Here is a 9,006-nt window from a genome sequence, read left to right on the forward strand (position 1 = left end):
GGCTCCTTAATCATCTTGTACATGTTATTTGGGTTATTCGGGCCCGAACCGAACCGAATTGAATAATACCCGAACCGAACCGAACCCGTATTGCTTATTTGGTTCGGTTTTCAATTCATATAATTACCCTTATTCGGTTTTCGGTTTATTCGGGTTCGGGTCGGGTCGGTTCGGTTCCGACCCGAATAACATCCCTAATTCACATTTCCTCAAGCTCCTAATAAGCATAATCTTTACTAATAGCTTATCAACTTCTCTATTTACTGATTTTCCGATCGCTTTTGAACGTTTAAAAGCCTCCTAAAACTCTCTTTCCTTCTCCTATCTTTTCTAATCTTGTAACCCTAATTCTCCTTGTAGTCGTTAACCATCATTCCTTCTCTGTAGCTTATGACTATCTCAGTTTCAACATCCACTATTTCATCAAAGAAATCATATGCCATAACCAATATTCTCTCATCAGTTCCTTTGATCCTTGATCGCGAGCGACTTAATTACGATGCTCGAAGAAACTTTTTCTACGCCCAATACATCGATTATGGTGTGATTGACCGCCTTAAGGACCATATAACAAAGCACATATTGGTGACTCTTCCAATACTACACAAGAATCAAGACGATCACGTATTTATTGGACGACATATATTTCATGGTTACGAAGAAAACTTTGGTAATGTTAACAATCAATGACTTATCTCCAAAATTTGGTTATGTTGTGAGCCTTATTCATGACAAATTGTTATTGCTTACTTTTAATGAGACATGATCAATGGTTTTCCTCGATGAGCAAAGAATAATCAGTTTCAAAGCTTCCACTCATCTCATTCAGATCATTTGTGTAGTTTGCATTTTGCCTTAATCAATGACGATTGATGAAATATATATTTTTCTTAAATAGTGACGATTTCTAAACAAGAATTTTTGTGGGTAATTTGGATTTTTTTTAACATTTTCCATTTAACTAAATGATAATGTACTTTCATAACCTTCCTATTTCATCATTGTACTTTAAAAAGTACTTTCAACATTGTGTATGTATTTAAAAAAATGCAAATATGCTCTCTATTATAAAAATAGAAATACTTTACTAAAATTGACATAAATGGATTGTAATACTATTTATTTGAAAAAAAAATAACTCATTAAAATACTCTTTCCTAAATTAAAAAGAAAAATATATCATTCTTATATATATATATATATATATATATATATATATATATATATATATATACTACCTTATAAAAGAAATTTAACTATTTCTATAAATAGATTGAATAAAATAATAATATTTTTTTAAGACATTCAAATTATTAAGCTATTGGTACAAGTAGCCATCAATAAAATAATAATATTTTTTAAGTAGTACAAAACATGAAAAACGAAGTACAATTAACTAATGCATCGGGTTTGACCCAGTTGCTTAGTCCAACCGATGAGTTGTGAAAAAGCTAAGATCCCGTAAAAAATCTTTTTAGTTCGTGCCCACTTCTCCTATATCCGTTATTCTTCTCCTAAAAAAAACCTTAAGACCACTCACTACTCATGACCATCGGATCCCTCAGTTACGTCGTGCACACCACCACCGTTTTTCTTTCTTCCACCAAAAAACAAACCCTAATGGAAATCTTCAGCATAATTCAGTCCCCTCCCCATTATTTCGCCTATTTCTCCTATTCGTTTATCACTTTAAATTTTGAATTCCAGTTAGCCAAATCTCAGCACTTATCTCTAAGAATCTCGCTTGCTTCCCTATATATTGTGCCTCACCGCCCTTGAATTCCCTCATTCTCCACAACATTAACCACACTTCACTGCATTTGAATGCTGCCACCACTTAATCCCAAATCTATTCTCATTAGACTTTCTCTCATCGTATTTTTAGGGTTTTTTTGAACGTAAAGTCCCCCAATATAATTGATACTTTATCGGCGTTGATTCTTCAACAGAGCCCTAGATGTATCATCACCAATCGTGTCTCCAAGTAGTGAACAAAGGTTAGTCAAAACTCTTTTTTGTTTATAATTTGTGCACTAAAAGGTTCATATTTTCTAATGATGTTGTTTGATTTTTTTCTAAGGCTTTAGAGGCTCAGTATTTCTCAATCTCATATCCCATAACTTTCTTTTACTCTACTAATTATAAGTTTTCAACAAGCAGCCAGTTCATCGAGATGATGAAGAAGACAAAGAACTGGATCTGTATAGGGCCTCTTACTCTCTAAACTATATGGTTCTCTTTATTGCTTGCTTTGGTTAAATCTAGGTAAGTTGTCTCTTCTCTCTCTCTCTTTCTTTGATTCTTCTCTTTTCATTGTTGAAGAAATTGCAAGTTATACATTTTTCTTACTTGGACCTGATGAATTTCTCCACAAAGACCTAATCACCAAAAATGAACCTCGCTTTCTTTGATTTACCAGGTTTGATATTTTATTTTTATTCGATGGAATGAGTACTCAAAGTGGATACGAATTATCCTAATTTTGAACTTAAAGCAAACAAAAAAATTAGTTACCTAAATTATTCATGTGTCGATTTGGTTAATGGGTATGTTGGGTATGGATTAATTTATCTAAAATTTACAGTTTAATCTGGTTTACATATTTAATTAAATAGTACAATTGAATTTTTTAAATGATATATTATGCATTAAATAAGTTAGTGATTATGAGATTGATATATTATATTGATGGTGCTCAACAAGTGTTTGATAAAATGCCCAGGTGATGGTGAAAAGCTCACTCATGCAATGGGTTGAGAGCTTAATGTTGATGATAGTTTGTAGCTGCAAGGGCTCTTTTGGTGGATAAATAGCTCGATACATTAGAAGTGGTTGGAAATGCATTCCATTTTGACATCTTCTTTGAGATCTAAAATTGATATATGTAAAACATATTGAATTATTATAGTACTTACTTTTTGTTAATTTTTTTACAGGAAATCATTATGGTTCATAGAAAAGGGACTTGCAGGTGTCTTTTGCATTCTATTTGTTGAGCGAAATCCTCAAACTGAAACTTTAAGTGAGGATGAAGGTATACATGTTTACTCCAATTCTCAAGTTTATAAAAAATTACATATATTTTTGTTAAAGTTCATTTCTATTATTTCATTTGAAAAGAGTTTGAAAAGGAGATGGAAACCAAACTGATTGGTTAAAGTTCATTTCTATTATTTTAGGATCCTAGAGTTTCTTTGCAATGTTATAGCTTCATCCATTTTTTTCAATAAATTGTTAAAGAGGATGATTAATGATGCTTCATTGGTTATAGGCTCTCATGTAAGTTTGTACATCTCGGAGGTATTATTTCATATGTAAAGCCTTTCAATACATGTTGTTGACAAAAGAATTTGCCGACCACCATCTAAGGCGTCAACTATTCACATGTTTTTTTCTTATGTGTGCATTTTTAATTGGTAAATCCTGTTTAAATAAAAGAAAAACACAAGAAATTATTGTTTTTAATTTTTTCCATATGATGTTTACCCAATAGTCCTTCATAAGAAGATGAATTCAATTTTAATTCTCAAAGGAGCCTCAACAAAAGTTATTAAAAATAAGTATTTTATAATTGGATCTCTATTTATCTCTCCATATTTGTAAATACTACACAAGAAGGTTAATGAAGTGTTGACAAGTTGCTATAACGGAGTATGAAACACTAGCTGACTTATCACCATATTGCAAGGTCCAATAAAATATTTGTTAAATGTAAATCTCTTTTGATTGTTATTGAATAGAAATTTGATGTTAATAAATTATCTATTTTCCTTTGCTAAATTTGTTCTTATCAACACATTGTGTTCTTAAAAATCAACTCAATTTAGCAATGGATCAAGGTGGGACAGTGTAGATGAAGTTTGAAACAAAGACAACACATTCGTGTGTATATATATATATATATATATATATATATATATATATATATATATATATATATATATATATATATGGATTTATGATGTATGTTCATTTCCATTTAGTAACAATGTTCTTATTTAGGTGTTTTGTAATTAGAAACAAGTGAGAATCGCACTGCACTTTTCTTTTGTTTATTATAGCCTTAAATTTTTTGGATTCATGTAAATTTTATAGCATAAATATATTAATTCCTATTTAGGTTTTTTTGTAATTAGGACCAAATGGGAATTACAATGCATTTTTCTTTTGTTTATTATACCCTTACTTTTTTGGATTCATTTAAATTTTATAGCATCATATTATTGTACTTTTTCTTATAGTGCAACGAAACTAAAAATAAAGAAAAATCCAAAATACTTTAGCATATTAAACTGCATTTTAGAAATTAATCTACTTTTGTTATAATTTAGTTAATTGTTTTTTTGTAATTTTTTTTCTTTTTTCGAATAAAATTTTTCATGTGGAATTTGAAAATATGTATTGAACATCCTTTAGATGTGGATGTTATCTGCGGTTGCATGTATTATCATCACCATAAACAGTTTTTAGAAAAAATATTTGACCAAAGATACATGCAAGGTTTTCATGTCAAATATTTCTTCTTCTATTAGGCAGAGGGAGTGGTGTCAAGTTTGTCATGATCCACATAGTTGCTACTTAGAATTTGCTACATTGTTTCAAAATTTTGTCATGTATTGGGCGTAGGTTTCCATTTTTGCCATGATAAAAAAATGAGTAAATTATTAAAATCGTCCCTGTGGTTTGGTCAAAATTGCATGTTTGGTCGCTAACCTTTTTTTTTGCATTCGGATCGTCCATGTGGTTTGATCTTTGCAATTGTGAAAACGATATCTTGACAATTGGGGTTATGGTAGTAATATTTAGTTTCAGTTGTTGGAAAATGATATCATCTTCCATATTTACCCCCTCATTTATCATATTTTTCCCTTTTATAGAGTGACAAAGTTTTCATGCTTCTGTGATGATATTTTATAGTTGATACATGTATGTTGCTTTCAAGTTTCTTTTGTTGAATTCTGAATTAACAACTTCCATGCTTTTATGATGATTTTTTTCAATTTTATTGTATTATTCTTAATGTTCGTATGATTTAGTGCTTCTTTCTGGAATCTTATTTTTCCATTATTTGATAATTTGTGGTTCTACTAAATTAACTATACGAGTGGCAAAAGTAAAGTACATTGGCTAACATCTATAAATAATTTAATGAAAGATCAAAGTGTCTATTAATTGCAACATCAACTTCACTCTTCACTATAACCCTCGCTAGCCACTTATTTTTTAAACTTGGGTTTCAGGTTGGCGCATACGAGAAGAAAGTTGAGTACATGTCATTATTGGTGTTGGTTGTAAGGCTAATTAAGATAGTTTTTGGTGTTAATTTAAATGTTTTCTGGTGGGTCTTGAGGTTAATTAAACAATAAATAATTTATTGTTTTCAATGTTCATTTTCATGAAATACTTAGAGTTTTTCTTTTACAAAGAACTGAATGTATTATGATGTAGTTGTAATGTTTTCTATCCAAGTATGTTGCTACTTCTTGCATATTATCCTTTTTCATATTCATATTAGTATATTCATATAAGAGTAATGGAGGCTTCTTGTAACGACCCAATTTTCACGTCCAAAAATTTCGTTATAAAACATTACATGAAAGCATTAATAGTTAAAACATTGTTTGATTAAACCATTTCACATTGAAAACCAAATTGAAAACCACAACATTCGATCAATCAAATATCAGAGTATCAATCCCAGAATAAACTCGTAACTGCGGAAACAAGAGAGTGTGTGTGTGTGACATGCTGCTACCGCGCCGGCTCCTTTCCCCTAGCTAAGGAGGTACCTGAAACCAAAACTGAAAACCGTAAGCACGAATCTTAGTGAGTTCCCCCACTGTACCACATACCATATAATCTCATAACATACATATATTGTCAGGCATATCTGGGTGCCCGACCTACCCCTTCGGCCCTCTCGACCGGATATTGCCTAGCATATCTGGGTGTTGGCCTCCCCTTCGTTCCTCTCGACCGGATATTGCCTAGCATATCTGGGTGCTGGCCTCCCCTTCGGTCCTCTCGACCGGATACTGGGGAGAACCTTTCCAATCGAATGACGCCTTTCCAAGGCGACACCTTCAGGGGAACCATATCCCCGACTTGGAACTCCAAGTTGGATCGACGCTTGTCGGCGTAACTCTTCTGTCGACTCTGAGCAGTCTGAAGCCTGCTCCGAACCTGCTGGATCCTCTCGGTCGTCTTGAGCACCACCTCGGTGCTCCCCATGACTCTCTGACCAACTTCACCCCAGCATATCGAGGTCCTGCACCTCCGACCGTACAACATCTCGAATGGGGGACGGTCAATACTCGCGTGGTAGCTGTTGTTGTAGGAGAACTCGACCAAGGGAAGATAGGTATCCCAGCTACCACCGAAGTCTAACACACACGCCCGCAACATATCCTTCAAGGTCTGGATGGTCCGCTCGCTCTGACCATCCATCTGCGGGTGAAAGGCGGTGCTAAAATGCAAACGAGTGCCCAACTCGTCATGAAATCTCTTCCAAAATTTGAAAGTAAAACGCACATCCCTGTCCGAGATAACCAATATTGGCACCCCGTGCCGCGCCACGATCTCCCTGATATAGATGTCGGCCAATTTCTTGGCCGATATGCTCTCCTGAATCGGGATAAAGTGAGCACTCTTGGTCAATCGATCCATGATGACCCAAATCAAATCCACTCCACGCGCGGTCCTGGGAAGCTTCGTGATAAAATCCATCGTGATATCTTCCCATTTCCACAGTGGAATATCCAACGGCTGCATCTTGCCATGCGGTCTCTGATGTTCGGCCTTGACCTTCCTGCAGGTCAAGCACCGCTCAACGTACCATGCCACATCCCGCTTCATGCAGGGCCACCAATAATTTAGACGAAGATCCCTATACATCTTCGTCGCCCCGGGATGAATAGAGAACCGGGACTTGTGCGCCTCCTCCATCAAAATATGGCGCACGCCTCCGTGATACGGCACCCACACCCTACAGTGTAGTGTCAATAGTCCTCGGCTATCATAATCAAAGGAGGAAACCTGACCCACCACACGCTCGCTCTTTCGATGCTCCTCCTTGATAGCCTCCTGTTGAGCCTCCCGAATTCGCTCCAACAAAGGAGTCACCACGGTCATCCTCATGCAAACGTCCCTGATCGGCGCCGCCTTGCGGCTAAGCGCATCGGCCACCACATTGGCCTTCCCCGGGTGGTAGAGGATCTCGCAATCATAATCATTTACCACGTCCAACCACCGACGGTGCCTCATATTCAGATTCGGCTGATCCATGAGGTACCTCAAACTCTTGTGGTCCGTGTAGATGGTATATCGAACCCCGTAGAGGTAATGCCACCAAATATTGAGGGCAAAAACCACCGCCCCCAACTCCAAATCATGCGTCGGGTAGTTCTCCTCGTGAAGCTTGAGCTGCCTCGAAGCGTAGGCAATGACATGCCCCCTCTGCATCAGTACCGCGCCCATCCCTGAAATAGACGCGTCGCAGTATACCACAAAATCCTCTACGCCCTCTGGCAGGGCTAAGATCGGCGCCTCGCACAGTCTCTGTCTCAGTGTCTCAAATGCAGCCTGTTGCTCGGGTCCCCATCGAAAGACCACGACTTTCTTCGTCAGCCGCGTCAGGGGTACGACTATCTTGGAGAAATCCTGAATAAATCTCCGATAGTAGCATGCTAATCCCAGGAAACTCCGAATCTTTGATGGAGACTTCGTAACCTCCCATCTCATCACGGCCTCGACCTTGGCCGGATCGACCAGAATCCCGTTCTGGTTGACAAGGTGTCCGAGAAATTGCACCTCGCGCAACCAAAACTCACACTTGGAGAACTTGGCATACAAGCTCTCCCTCCTCAGGGTCTCCAACACCTCTCTCAGATGCTCCTCATGCTCCTCCTGAGTCTTGGAATAAACCAAGATGTCATCGATAAAGACTATCACAGACCGATCCAGCATCGGTCTGCATGCGCGGTTCATGAGGTCCATGAACACGGCAGGAGCATTGGTGAGCCCAAACGGCATCACCACAAACTCATAGTGGCCATAGCGCGTCCGAAACGTGGTCTTCTGCGTATCCTCCTCCCTGACCCTCATTTGATGATAACCCGAACGCAAATCAATCTTGGAGAACCAAGATGCTCCCTGAAGCTGGTCAAAAAGGTTATCAATCCTCGGGAGCGGGTAACGGTTCTTCACCGTTACCTTGTTCAGCTCCCGGTAATCTATACACATCCGATGCGACCCGTCCTTCTTCGGGGCTCCCCAGGGTGAACTACTCGGTCGAATGAATCCCTTGTCTAACAGCTCCTGCAGCTGTGTAGACAACTCCTGCATCTCAGGAGGAGCCAACCGATACGGTGCCTTGGCTATCGGAGCCGCACCAGGAACGAGGTAAATCCTAAACTCAACCTGTCGCTCCGGAGGTATCCCAGGAAGCTCCTCTGGAAAAACATCTGCGAATTCTCGCACCACCGGAACCTTGCTCACTGTCGCCTTACCCGCCTCCCGGGTATCCATCACGTACGCGACATATCCTACGCATCCCTGCTGAAGGTAGCGTCTCGCCCTTGCTGCTGAACATACTGTGGGTCCACACTGCGGCCTCTCACCATGAATCACTAACTCTCCCCCGCTTGGGGTCCTGACCCGCACTAGCTGCTGCGCGCAATCTATCATCGCCCCATTAGGGCTCAACCAATCCATGCCTATAATCACCTTGTTCCCGCGCAACGGAATGGGAACCAAGTCTACCAGGTAGCGCTCCTCAAACAAACGCAATACGCAATCTTGAAATACCATCGATGCTCGCACCGATCGATCATCAGCAATCTCTACCGTTAAAGGGCAATCTAACTCGCCCGAAGTCTCATGAAACTTCTTGCTAAGCGCAAGGGAAACAAATGATCGGGATGCACCCGAGTCGAACAACACCTGAATTGGGATGTCGTTCACATGGAACGATCCTAATGCATACATATACATACGGAGCACATATCA

This window comes from Lactuca serriola, chromosome 5 (assembly GCF_051521515.1).
Source record: "Lactuca serriola cultivar US96UC23 chromosome 5, Lser_US96UC23_V15, whole genome shotgun sequence".
NCBI lineage: Eukaryota > Viridiplantae > Streptophyta > Magnoliopsida > Asterales > Asteraceae > Lactuca > Lactuca serriola.